The sequence below is a fragment of the Myiozetetes cayanensis genome, unplaced genomic scaffold (genome assembly GCF_022539395.1).
Source record: "Myiozetetes cayanensis isolate MyiCay16 unplaced genomic scaffold, myiCay2020 scf5-8, whole genome shotgun sequence".
Lineage (NCBI taxonomy): Eukaryota > Metazoa > Chordata > Aves > Passeriformes > Tyrannidae > Myiozetetes > Myiozetetes cayanensis.
The window spans coordinates 16,458,164-16,471,919 of record NW_026087742.1 but is presented as its reverse complement, the minus strand read 5'-3'; the positions used below and the strand labels follow the sequence as shown (position 1 = coordinate 16,471,919).

The window sequence follows — 13,756 nt, the reverse complement described above, 5'->3', positions numbered from 1 at the left end:
ATGTGTTGGATTTTTTTTTCAAATGAAAGCAATATATAGAAAGCATTTGTTCTATACAGGAATGTAAATGTCCGAGTTTACTTAATAGCTGTTCAGCTGTCATAATTTCAGGGCTGTATTTTCAGAGTAGAAAATATGAAATCTTATTTCTGTAAAAGAAATGAGATCATAAGAGTGACTTCAGAGGTAATATAATGCTTTATCTCTTCAGAAGGGTGTTTTTGTTTTGGTTTTGTTTTGGAAAGAAAATTTGTAGATTTAACTGGAGGGCAGGGGAGAGTTCCCTCTTGACTGATGCCACAGACTACTAGTTTGTTGTACCTGTGGGTCTAATTTGAAAGCAAATTGACCATGCTTTGCAGAAGTGAAGGCCTGCTAAGATTTATTCTGATATATTTGTAAAATTAAGCAAGCACCCACAGACACGTACTTAGAAATTACAGATTTAATGTGCTTTCTGGTTGTTTCTTCGAGTCGCTGGTGCAGACAGATGATTTACTTCTCTGAGCATCCAAATGGTCAAACAAAAAAGTCTGAAAAGACTTTATCAGTTAAAGTGGATGATATCTAGACCCTGTTTGGAGCATACATAAGAAGTGATGATGGCTTTAAATATCTTTAAATACAAGTCTTTTTGCACATGCAATACGCAGTGAACACTTAATGAGAAATGAAAATGTCTGTCATGTCTATAGATATACTTAATGAGGAGTAGAATTAAATAACTTAGGACCTTCAGCATAAAATAAGTTTCCTCATTTGCACTAAGCTAGCAAGGTGAGTCAAGTGTTAACTTCTGAGTAATTTCTGACAGGGTTAGAAATTCCATTTTCTTGTTTATTGGTTTGTCTTAAATTCTGTAGCTGAAACATATTTATATGAACAGTCTTAAACATTTAAATTCTTTTAGAATAATTTGCTTTCACTGAGAAGGTTACAATGGAAAAAGTCTTGCATGCAATAATTGATAGTAAGGCTTTCTCAAAGGCTTTTTAAAGAAAGGCTGTACTTAAAAAAGTTGCTCAAACTGTATCTCATAACCCAGAAAACATGATAGATAACAGTAGTCCCTAATTCTACTTAGTTGGAGTGTATGAGGGGAGGTTCAGTCTACTGTATAGGGTAAAGAGTAAATTACAGGTGGTGCTTTCCTGCAGAAAGTGTGTGGCTGAATTATTGCCAGTGGTGGATGTGTTACGTTACAATATTTCACGTCTGTCATTGATGAGTGAAAGGTGTGTGTTCCTGAATATTGAGTGTTGCTTGATTTGGCAGCTAAATAAATAATATCTGACTATTCAGTTGGACTCCACAAACATGACATGTCGTATTTGATTGTTTCTTTACTACAGGATTGATCTTCCACCCACTCACAAACCATCTTCATGTGAGGAGCGAGCATTCTCAGTCCCACAGAAAGAACCTGTGCTTCAGGTGAGTAAGTGGTTATATGCATTTTAAATTGAGGTAGGGAAAGCGTTAACTTTGTTTTATTATGTTTAATTTAGTCTGAATCTGCTTCCCAGGTCATGTATGGATCCTTTCAGTTGTTTTGCAACCAAGCTGTTTCCCCACGTATATGATATCTGAATCTCTTATCCTTGGTGTCCAAGTCATCCTTAAAGGTCAGGAAACAGGTAGACAGATCATTTTCGTATCCCTAACAACATTTGACAGACACATCTCCTTTTGACGAAGAAAAATCTATAGTTGAAATTTCATGGTGATTAAGAGAATATACATAGAATATAAAACAGTCTTCAGGGGGAGGGAAGGGGGGAAATATACTTGATAAACTTAAATAGTTACTTCATCATCACCTTCCTTGCTTGTAACAACTGACATTCTTTCAAGCTGTTAAGGTTTGAGTGGTAGGGTTATATTGGAATTTAGGCTGTGGCATAGCTAATTTACCAATGTATGGGTTTTGATTCTCAGTGAAGATCACTAAATCACTTTGAAATGCTTGCAGTTATGCAAATTGTAATTTTATCCTTTTTTTTTTTTTTTTTTTTTTTTTGCATTTATCAGCAGCAAAGGTTCCTGTACTAAATCTGAGACAAGTACTTGAATTTTTAGTATGCTTTCAGGGATGGCTTCATGTCATCTAAAGTAACACTGTCCAAGCAAGACAGCAATAGGTAGAAAAGTTCCTTGCCAACATCTAGTGTTTGTGTGGGTGTAGTCTGATCAAACAGGACCATAGAGGTGATACACGGGAGAGCCAATTCTAGCATATGAGACAGTTAAAATAAGTGGGGTACAAGGAAGGATAGGACTGTCCTTCTTTGTTCCAGCATGGTTTTGAGCTGGATTGGACTGTGAAGCTCCAGATGAATTTGGAAGGCATTTCTTGCTCTAGGCAGCATAGAGGAGATCTGTTCATGGGAGGTGGCTTCAGCTAACATCATTGATTATTATACTTCATAAAATAAACCAGTCTATTCATGAAAACTTGTGAATCCTGACCGTAGCCTCGAAAGCATCTTTTATATATATGTATAAAAATCAGTCAGTCTGATTTTTTAGATTTCTGGTTACACTGAAGAAAAGTTCCATCAGCTATTAGTACTTGTAAGAAATAGATTGTGATTGTTTTTAGTGGGATTTTTGTTCCATCCTCAGTACGTCATATAAATATTCCAACCACTGTTGTGCTGAATTATAAGACTGAGGTAGTTCAGACAATCATTTGTTTATAACAAATACCATTTTTCCAATACTCTGGTGTAGCTTTGCAGTTTTAAGGACCCATAGAAGTCTTTTTTTGGTAGAAGGAAAAAAATCATCCCCTACCTTCAAGAAGGATTTTGATGGCATTTTTAATGTTGAAAATACTCCTGCAGACTTTCTTTGTGTGATTGATGGTTACTAAAGCTCACAAATATCAGTTGCTGATAAAAAGTTTCCTCTTTCTCATGAAAGGAATGCATGAAATCAATACTGTGTGTTGCAAATGTTACAGTGAGTAATACTTTTGTATATTACTGCTGAGAAAAGCAAGAAACTCTTCTGAGATCCATTGCTACTTGATGATTGTAACATTATGAAGGTAGAAAACATTTTGTTGGCATAAAGTGTAGTAGGTTTTTGTTGTCTTGCTTTGAAGGTGGTACAACACCTAAGACAACACAAGAGAACCAGTGCTTTTCTGTGCTCAGGTTGGGTATCTTGTGCCAGCAATGTAGTGACTATTTGTTCTGTCACTACAGTATGCAAGAAATGCAATTTTTGATGAATTGTGCCTCTGCTAAGGCATTCCTATGCTTTAGGTACTTGTAAAAGATTGTCTTCTAGAATCAAAAGATACGGACTATTATGTTATTTCTGCATCAGTAGTGCTGCTAGATGGGAAAATGACAACAAAATGCAATTATTTATCCTTTATAGAGCTACTCGTAAAGTGTGTACTTTATTGTTTTCCTCTTCGGAACTCTGCGGCCTTTGAATTCTTTCTTGATTGGGATTATTGTAGCTTCTGTAAGTGAATACTTAAGAACCAAGAAATAGTAAAATGTTTTATTTAACTGTATTTTGTAAATAGAGAAAAAAAATCCTAAACAGACTGAACTGAATATTCATTTTCCTCAAGCTAGATAAATACAGTTTCAAGTTGTCTTGGGAGAGGAAGAGGAAAGATCTAGTTCTTCAGGCTGGATGTTAACTATGCTTTATTTAAAAATAATGGATGTTGGCATAACATTGTTAGTGTACCTGTCCTTCTCTCTCTGTGGAACTCCAAAACTGAAAAGAACTGGAGCTGAAGTCTGGGTCTTCCCATCTGATAGTACTTATGATCACATGTACTCTGTTAGCTTGAAGCAAAAGCTTCTGCTTTATCGAGCAGAAATGAATGTTAAAATAGTGGCTTTAGTTAAGAGGTGATTGGTTGCATTGTTTTGGTGCACCAAGTTGACACTTGGATAGCTGTAAAGAGGTAAATGAAACAAATTAGCAGCCTGTCTTGTCCTGTGTGACTGAATGTGTGTACTAACCATGTAACTCGTGTTCCAAGTGCTGTTGGAACTGTGTACTCTACCATGAATGAGAAGCATTCTGGTGAGCCTCTCACTAGGGAGTTCAGGTGTAAGCTTCTGGTTACACTGAAAACACCTGTAGGGAGAGTGTCACTGCATTGTCAGCAGCAATAGATGCTCAGCTCAGTCTGAGTGGAAATAATAGGCTGCACAGAGGTGCAAAAGTACTGTGAAACTGAGCACTCATAGTTGCTCTGTACTGGTATTTGCAAATACCAATTCACATATACAGTGAATCACTTCAGAACTGAGAAGAACTGCCTCACTGGGGCTGTAAAAGAGTGAGGCAAAAGTCCAAAACACAGGGATATTAAGTGGAACATGGAAAATACAACCTTATAGTTTAATTTACTGTGAAGACTGTTGGTTCATCTTTGTCACCTTTTTTATCAGCAAAGCTACTGCTTTTGTCTGGGTGTTCTTTTAATAATCACTGTCATGGAAATGCTACTCTGTTACTCAGAACTATTTATTGCGTGTAATGTGAAAGAGCAGTGAGCAGCCTGAAGGTTGGTTACGTCCTTGGTGAGAGAGGAATCTCTGCTTGGCAACTGAGTTTTTGAGACAAATCAAGAAGTTGAGCAATGGAAGAATTCCAGTGGCTTAAAGAGGATTTTTTTCTGTTGCGTAATATTTAAAAAAGCAGTGGGAGAGGGAGGGTGTACTAATTCAGGCAATCCTTGGAATCATTAAATTCACTGTTTCAAAGAATGTATTGCTTAGAAACAAAACTTCTTTACTTGCCTTGAAACGTGACTGAGATGGGTAGTCTTTGACAACGGGAAAGAACTGAAGCTATTAGTAGCTTGACAGGTGTTCCTGAAGGAAAGAGGAAAAAAACATTGTTTTGCATAATGCAATGCAAAATTCAGAGTTCTTGAAGGATTCAGAATGTAACAGGGCTCTTCTGTAGCAACAGAAAATAAGAGCAGATGAAGGAAAGTACAGCCCAGTAGGTAGTTCTAGCCGTGAGAAGACTGACTTTAGACTTGCAGCTTGGAGGAATGCCTCACTTATTTAACCACACAAAGAGGTCAAATGCTAAAGCTCTTTAACAGTAATATTTGTGTTCCTATTCCAAACAGGAAAGGAAATGGTGAAATTGTCTTAGCACAGTTAAAAGCATATAACACCATTTACCAAATGACAGTATTTCTGAATCAGACTGGAAAACATCACCCACAGTGCTCTTAAACCTAGCATAATGTTGATTCATTTGTAGACTGTGGTTCCCTTCCACTCTTCTAGTTCTTTTCCTAATGCTCTCCATGCAGATTAAAATACCTCTTCCTTGATGAAAAAGGCAGTATTATTGTTGTAATTTACCATAGACTGAAGAACTGTTTAACCAAACGAGACTGAATGAAAGGAAGCACAAAACGTTCATAGATAAAATCATCAATATTGATAAAGGGTCTTACAATAGGGGAAATGCCCAAAATATTGCCCAGATAGGGGTTAGAATGAGGCACAAGCCTTTTTTTTAGTGGATGCTTTTGTAATGAGATTTCTAAATCGGAAAGGTTGAGAAAAAACAGGACAGAATTGTTGGTGAGATAATTGGTTTAGGCTTTTAAAGGACTGTTTTAAAAGGAGCATGCTCAGAGTAAAAGTGTTTGTATGAAACTCTGCATAATGTAAAGCTAAGACGATGCTAACTACTGTTACTATCAGCACAGAACCCCAAGTACACTATCTCCCCTACACAGAAATAGTGTAGCTCAACACCAGTTTTGTTTGACAGAACCTGATGATTTTGGTTCTATCACTTGCTCCATGGCTGTAAACTCTATTCTCTGGCAAAGGTCTTGTCTTCTCATGCCATGTGAGACGATTTCCTTTGTCTCTAGTTTTAGTTGAATAAATGAACTAACTGGAATTTGCTCTTCCACTTTCCAGTGTTTGTCTTAATCATGTCTAAATCCACTGTTGGTAGAATGTCTTGAGCAGGAAGTTTGTTTTTTTCTCACAGAACATTAGCCTTCGGGGAAGATGGGGGGTACTTGTTTTCCACGTGTGTTTTGCCTTCTTGTGTGGTGAATTCATGCTCTTAGCTCAGATGTGAAAGAGCAGTGTCTCCTGGTGAGTAGTAAATCACATATTCTCAGAATTAGTCTGCAAATTGCATTTTAGGACTTGAAAAGCAAAAGCAGTGTGACTTTAAGGGCAGGAGGGGACATTTTGAAATGGAATTACAAGGCAAAAAGTTTAACAAACAAAATTTGGAATAATAGACCTGTGAAGATGGTGAATAATAACTGTTGGAGAAGTGGAGAAGGTAGAAAATATTAGATGATTTTAAAAGTAATTTTACAATGCATTTGGAGGTCATATTAAAAGTTACATAACTCAAAGCTGCTTCAAAACTTGAACTAAACAAATGTGGAAAAGTAAAAAGCTAAGGGAAAGGAGGAGAAAAGAAAGAGAGATGTTACTGAGATTGGGTTCTTTCCAAAATTATTTTTTTGGGTGAGAACCCCTGCAAATGTTACCTACCTGTATGAATACTTGTTGTGTGAGGGTTCTGCTCTAAGACCAGAGCTTTAGGTACTTTGTATTGTTGCTACCAATGTGAGACTGATGGGAAAAGAAGGAATTACAAAACAAAAATTATAGAATTGTGCAAAAATTGCCACTTTAGCCTGTTGTGCCCCTTTACTAAGTGTGGCATAAAGGGAAGAGCTTAATTAGAAGTGATGATACTGTAGTGTAAAATGTATCCTAAATCATAATTCTCAGTTGATGTTGCTTGGTGTGATTAAGATTGGCCATTAAGTCAGGCATGGTGTGATTAAGATTGACCATTAAGTCAGGCAGTTGGTGATTATCTGGATATTTGGAAATAGGCCAGTTTCACTCATGAAGTTGCTCCTTCATAATCGTGAAAAAAAAAAAAAAAAAATGAAGAAGGGAGATTTTGAGTCTTCTGCATTAACTAACTTCTCATCCACCAACAGCCCCAGGACGTCCTCAGGACTGCTCTCAACCCATTCTCCACCCAGCCCGTATTTGTGCTTGGGACTGTTCTTGCTCAGGTGCAGGACCTTGCACTTGGCCTTGTTGAACTTCATGAGTTTCCACCTCTCAAGCCTGCCAGGGTCCCTCTGGATGGCATCTCTTTCCCCCAGTATGTCAACCACACCGCACAGCTTGATGTCATCAGCAAACCTGGTGAAGCTACACTCAATCTCAGTGTCCATGTTGCCAACCAAGATGTTAAACTGCACCAGACTGGATGCCAACCCCTGAGGAATGACGCTTATTACCAGTTCCCACTTGACGTTGAGCCCTTGACCACAACTCTTCTGAGTGTGACCGTCCAGTCAATTTTTTATCCACCAAGTGGTCCGTCCATCACATCCATGGCTCTCCAGTTTAGAGACAGGGATGTCATGCAAGACAACGTCAAATGCTTTGCACATGTCCAAGTAGATGACATCAATTGCTCTTCCTTCATCCACCAACACTATTAACCCTGTCATAGACAGCCACCAAATCTGTCAGGCACAATGTGCCCTTTGTGAAGCCATGTTGGCTGTTGCCAGTCACCTCCTTATTTTCCATGCACCTTAGCATGGTTTCCAGGAGAATCTGCTCCTTTATCTCTCTGGGCACTGAAGTGTGACTGACCGGCCTGTAGTTCCCCAGATCATCTTTGTTTCCCTTTTTAAAAATGGAGGGTTTATTTCCTCTTTCCAAGTCAGTGCAAACTTCACTGGACTGCTATGATGTCTCAAATATGATGGATAATGGTTTAGTCACTTCCTGCACCAGTTACCTCAGAACCTGCAGATGTATCTCATCTGGTCACATGAACTTGTGCACCTCCAGATTCCTTATGTGGTCTTGAACCTCATCTCTTACAGTGGGTGGTTTGGCTGGGGAGGAGTTGATTTTCTTGGCAGTAGCTGGTTTGGGGCTGTGTTATGGATTTGTGCAAATAACAGTGTTGATAACTCAGGGATGTTTGTTGTTGCTGAGCAGGGCTCGCACGCTGTCAGGGCCTTTTCTGCTTCTTGCACTGCTCTACCAGAGAGTGCACTGGGGGTGTGCACAAGAGGTTGGGAGCGGGACAAGAAGTTGGGAGAGGGGACACAGCTGGAACAGATGACCCTGACTGACACTTATCTTCTTTTCCACCAGCCATTGGTTTATAAAAAGGATTCTAAATGGTTGTCAGTTAAGACACTTCCCAAGGAAGAGTGTATTTGGTGATGGCTGGTATTTTTGTATAAACCAAACCTGTTCTGCAGTGTTGAATCTTGACTTGTTTCCACTGTAACTTTTCTTCTTTCAGAAAGAACATTTTCCTTTGCAAAGCCAGTACAGAGAGAAAGATGCTGGGAACTTGCAGCACATGGTAAATAATAAAACGGCTTGAATTTCTAAATAAAGCTTTCATTTCATTTTATTCCTTAAAATAAGCTTATAAAGATGTTTTTCATGAACATAAAACCTTTGTCCATCCTGGTCAATAACTGTTGGAGGTGTGGGTTTGCTATCCATGAAGTGGGAAGTGACTATACCGTTTTAATTTCCTGTAGTAGTTTCACTAATTGAAATACCTAAACACTACAGCTTTGATTTTTTTGTTGAGTAACGTAACAAAGCACAGGAGTTGCTGACAGACATTTTCATAACTGGTGATTTGCTCATTAGATTCATTGAGCTTTAAATTCTAACTTCCTTTGGAACAAAAGGTTGAGCTTAACTCTATGTAGTTACTAATGCTTCTGTCATGTCTGTTAGTGATTCAAATTTTTAAGTTTGTGTTTCTTTATTCATAGGACTGTTTTGTTGCTTAAAATTTTAACAAGAAAAGGAATTGCAGGTTCTGTACATGAAATATGAAACTCATTGATTCTTGTGTGTGTTTAGAAAGCTGTGAATGGAAGGCAATTCACTTACGAGGCTGAAGAGCCAGAAGAACAAGAAGGTCTTCAGCCTACGTATCCTGTTTATCAACAAACTTACCACAAAAATTGGAGCAGCAGATACCCACAAAACTCAGGACCTGGAAGAGTCTACATCAATCCAAGGGAGCATTATGTATGATTCTGTACCCAGATGTCTCTAACAAGGGTTTTATTACCTGTTGACTGTATGACCCGTATGTCTCGTTGGCTTTCATCTCTAAAATAATTGGTATTTTTTCCTGTGGGAAGAAATTGCACTGGAGAATTTTATTATAGGTAAACTGCAAGGAATTTGAGACCTAACTTGCTTCTAGTCTTGGGCATGTGTTTGGTTTTGTAGTTTTATCAACCTGCCAAAAGAGGAGAGCCTTTTAGCTTTAGTCATAAGATGCATACCTAGATTAATTGTTTGACACATGCCAAAACGTAGCTAAGCTTTTTCCTTGGCTGTTTCTTGGAGCGTTCTCTCCCTGGATGGATATTTTAGAATAACTTTACCTATGTAAAAGTCAGTAAATATGAGCAAGATGGCTGAATCCCTTGTGACATTACTAATCTCAGGCTGAGAGTCATTTTATCACATTTTAGAAAACTTGGGAATCATTTTGACTGGCCTTAGCTATTGATTTCTCAACTAGCTCTACCTCTCCCAGTCAAATGAACAACTACACTACCTCTCAAATACTGACTGGCTGTTTCTATAAAGTATGCTGTGTGTCTTCCCACCTTGTTAAAAGTGAAGCAATAGCCTTACATCAGAAACTTTTTATTTTCTCTTGATTCTGCCTGTTGATGTCCATGCTGGTTTTGGTTTTACAGTTAGGTCTATATGAAACTTGGTTGGAGGAAGTAGATGACTAGACAGAGAGAACTTTCTGTAAGTGTCTTATGTGAAGCTACATCATACCAATCAGTTCCTATTTAGCCATTTTTCCAAGTATGACTCCTATTTTAAAGAGTTTACCTTGCTTGGTAATAAATACACTCCTTGCTTTCTTCTCAGTTTGCATTAGAACATCCTGGGATGTGTTATGTCTTAGCAAGAAAAGAAAGGCTTCAGTCAACCAGGTACTTTTCAGTAAAAAAAAAAGAATATACTTTGTTAGTGCTGAAATGAGCTCACAGGACAATCTTGAAATATTTTAAGACAGCAGAAAATAGGTTGGTGTCTAAAATTTGCTGGAGAAAATTAAATGGCTTGTGTATTCTCTAAGTACATGTACACTTAAGTACAGAATAATGATTTTCATTAGATGACCTGAAGACAAAATGTTGAGAAGAATGGATGTGTCATACTGAACTGGGTATTGTACAGAACTGAACATGAATTCTATGGTGTTAGTGTGTTCCTCTGCAGATGTTTGGGTTTTTTAGAGGCAAGAGTCAAAGCTGTAGAAGCAGCAGAGTTGAAAGGTAGCATAGTGAAATGTGCTGCAGGCAGGAGGTCGTTGTTAAACCTGTATTCAACCTGCATTCATCTCCAGCGTTGTAAAAGGTAATGAGATCCCTGTCCATGATAGGGCGAGGTAAATTAAATGTTTCTAGCTTGTTACAGGTAGCAGCTAGAAGATTATGGCTTAGTGCCTGTGTTCTTGATGCTGTAGAAGCAGATATTAGCTGTTCTCTTGCTACGCAGCTTTCTGTTGACAACTGAAGGGAAGGCAAAGGAAAAGGTTGTAGAGAACCTGTTTCTTGGGAGCTACCTTTGAACCACTGTCACCTTGCTTTTCTTTTAGGAACTGAGCACATTCATGTAAACTGAGCAGCTGTTTTAAACTTTAAAGCTACCTGCTGCATCTGAGGCCTAAAGAAGGACTCATATTTTTGTCCCCCAAAAATATGTTTTCCCACAATGTCAGTTTAAGCACCTACCTCTTTCCATGAGCATTGCCTCACCTTATCCTTATGTTACTGCAGCTCCAGAAAACATCAGCTCTCAAAACATGAAAAGAAAACAGTGTCTTGGCCAAACATTAAAACACATGGAATGGTAGACAATTCCATGAATGAACTATACCTCTTGAGATAATTTGATCAATATTACTGTGGAAAACTTCACACCAAAAATATTAGGATATACATTATAGAGTGGTTCAAACCTGTTGTTGTGATAACACTTCCTCTGCCTTCATCAGTACAATGAGCAGGTGATCATTTCAGTCCCTGTTATGTTGGCAGATGATGTAAAAACCAATTATTTTTGGTTCACACCTTTTCTATGGCTCTTTATTCTTATTTGCAGATACATTTTTGTGTGAAGAATTAAAACTTTGGGGCAAGGAGAGAGGGAGGAAGAATGCTATCAACAAAACTCTAGCTGGTTTTTTGAATTTGTAAAACTAACTTGAAAATGTAGTCCAACTGTGTTACCCAAGTTATATATCAACAAACTGCAGAAAGCTTGACTTGCAAACTACCCATCAGGATGTAATTTGCCCTAAAGTCATTAGCAAAATATATTATCACCTACAGGTTTATTACCTGTGAGAAATGGTTTCACTGTAATCTGTTCAGGGACATTTAGTGTGTTAGCTTTTTGAATTATTGCTTGTAGTCTTCAGTGTGGCTGGATTTTGGGGGAGGGATTTGGCACAGAATGCTCAGAAGAGAACAGAAAAAAGTCTGCTGATTAGGACTTCCCACAGAAAGAATTGTACATATAGAAGTAGGTTTGATCTGCTTTTTCAAGATGTAGAAAATGTCCTTTTTTTATTTTTGTACATTTTCAAATGCTTGTATTTGTATTTTGATTGAAATAAAAACATTCAAAATATAAAATTTTCATATGTCGTTTAGATTTGAGATTGCTTAAAGTATGGGAAAATGGATCCACTTTTTTGGTGATATGTTTCCTTCTCTCTAATTGCATATACAGAGTATGTGTTTTTTCCTAACAGTGCCACTTTTGAATGTCTGTGGTGTTGTCTGCTGAAATCCTTTCTAATATTTATTTTACATTACAGGAAGCGTATAGTACTTTGTTAAAATCTAGCACTTAGGTAAACTGAACACCCAAAATCACTGGTGAGGGAGGTAGGAAAGGAGGGGAAGAGTAGTAATTCACATCTCTAGCTTTGAGAAATGTAAGTTGTCCTCTGCTCAAGTATCTTTAAATTGTACAAGGTAGTCCAATTATAGAATGTATAAGATTTAGTATTTGGAGTATCGAAAATGTTTGTGCATACAATACAAGTGAAATCTAAGAAAATGTACTATTAAAAGAAGGGAAACACTAAATAAGATATTATTAAAGGACTACTACTGTTCAGTCACAAAAATTATCTAATGTATTGGGTACCCAGCTCAAGGAAAGCCCAATAAAAGGGGATGATTGTTCATGAAGAGCGGAGGCAAGGTTTTTACCTTCAGAGTTCTTAACTTTAGCTTCTTTCTGGCAGTGTTGCTGCTATTTCCATCTCCGAGTGACACAAATTCAGGTGCAGAAAACTGTACTGTTGAATAGATAAGTGATTAAAATGTATCATAATAACTTTTCTGATGCCACAGACATGAACTTGTTCTCTCTGAACCACTGCATTGTTTGAAGTCTCTGCAGGTGAGTGCTGTAGTAACAGATAGCAGAGCAGTCGAAATTGTTTTGACAACTAAGGTCACTTCAGAGGTTGCTGAAGAGGAGATCTAAAGCTCTGGGTGAAAAAACCCTCGAAGTATCTGTGGTCGTTAACTGCTCGATTGCCCTGTGGGAGGTAGCCTAGGGTTTTCTGTCCACCTGTGGCACTTACCAGAGTAGTAGAAGACTAGGTTTGACTTTTGGAAATGCATTTATTCCCAAGAGCAAAGCTAGTGCTTCCTTGCAGTTTACACATATAACGTATCTTACCAGTGTCATGAAAATATTAGGCTTGACGTTAATCAAGCAGCTCTGAGGTTTTCAGTGGTGTTCCAAAGCTGTTTTCAGCAGGGTTTGTGCAGTTGGTGGCATAGATCTCTGCAGTACTGTGGAAACTTAGAAGCACTTGCTTGACCAGTTGTTCTGAAGGTGTTTAAAGATAGTTTAAAGATGTTCTAACGATGTTCTAAAAAGATATGTCAAAGTTACAGTAAACTGTGACAACTAGTAAAAAGCAAAGGCAGAAGAGTGGTTGAATATCTCAGCAGGGTAACACGTAATAGAATTTCTGGTGTATTTGGTATATTGCTTAAAAAATTCAATGGCATTATAACCTACCAGCATTCATTCATTCATTCATTCATTTTTGTTGTCTTTGTATGTCCTGATGTGTAACTGAGATGATATACTTTGAAAATACTTGTAAGCAATGAAGAACTGCTAGGTAGGAGTGTCTTTTCTAATAAACCAGTGTGTGAAAGGACCTCATTGTGGAGAGTGCTTTCTGAAAGAACTTTGATTTTTAAAGTTTAGGCAGCTTCTAGAAATTGTTCTTGGTAATTAGCTTAGTACCTTTAGCTGAATTATACTGAATGAAAATGCACAAAAAATAGGTTGCGAGTCTTAGTAATAATTATTCAAACAACATGAACTCAAGTAGAGATGTGTTAGGCATTTTAATCAGCACTGACAACCCCTCAGTGAAACTTCTTCTAGTCTTTTGTGATCTTTACTTGATTTTATGCTATATCTAAATCTAGATCCTTCAATTGCCAGTAGAAAATTAATTCTGTTTGGGAGCCTACAAGCCAAGCTTGTGACTCTTTTACCCTTTGTATGACTAGTAATCAAGACTGTAAATTGGAATTTACCTCACAATTTTGGGACCAATTTGGAAACCAAGTAGACTCCAGCTTCCTCAACAGCTGAGAAGAATTTGAATTTCTGTGCAG

At 37.7% G+C, this 13,756-nt stretch overlaps 1 long non-coding RNA gene across 1 annotated transcript; it reads left to right on the top strand.

Moving 5' to 3' along the window:
- Positions 1-13,287, top strand: LOC126648428 (uncharacterized). Its single transcript, XR_007630803.1, has 3 exons — positions 1-1,434; positions 8,335-8,397; positions 8,916-13,287. It is a non-coding gene; the product is annotated as an uncharacterized LOC126648428 (long non-coding RNA).
- The last annotated feature ends 469 nt before the right edge of the window (positions 13,288-13,756 follow it).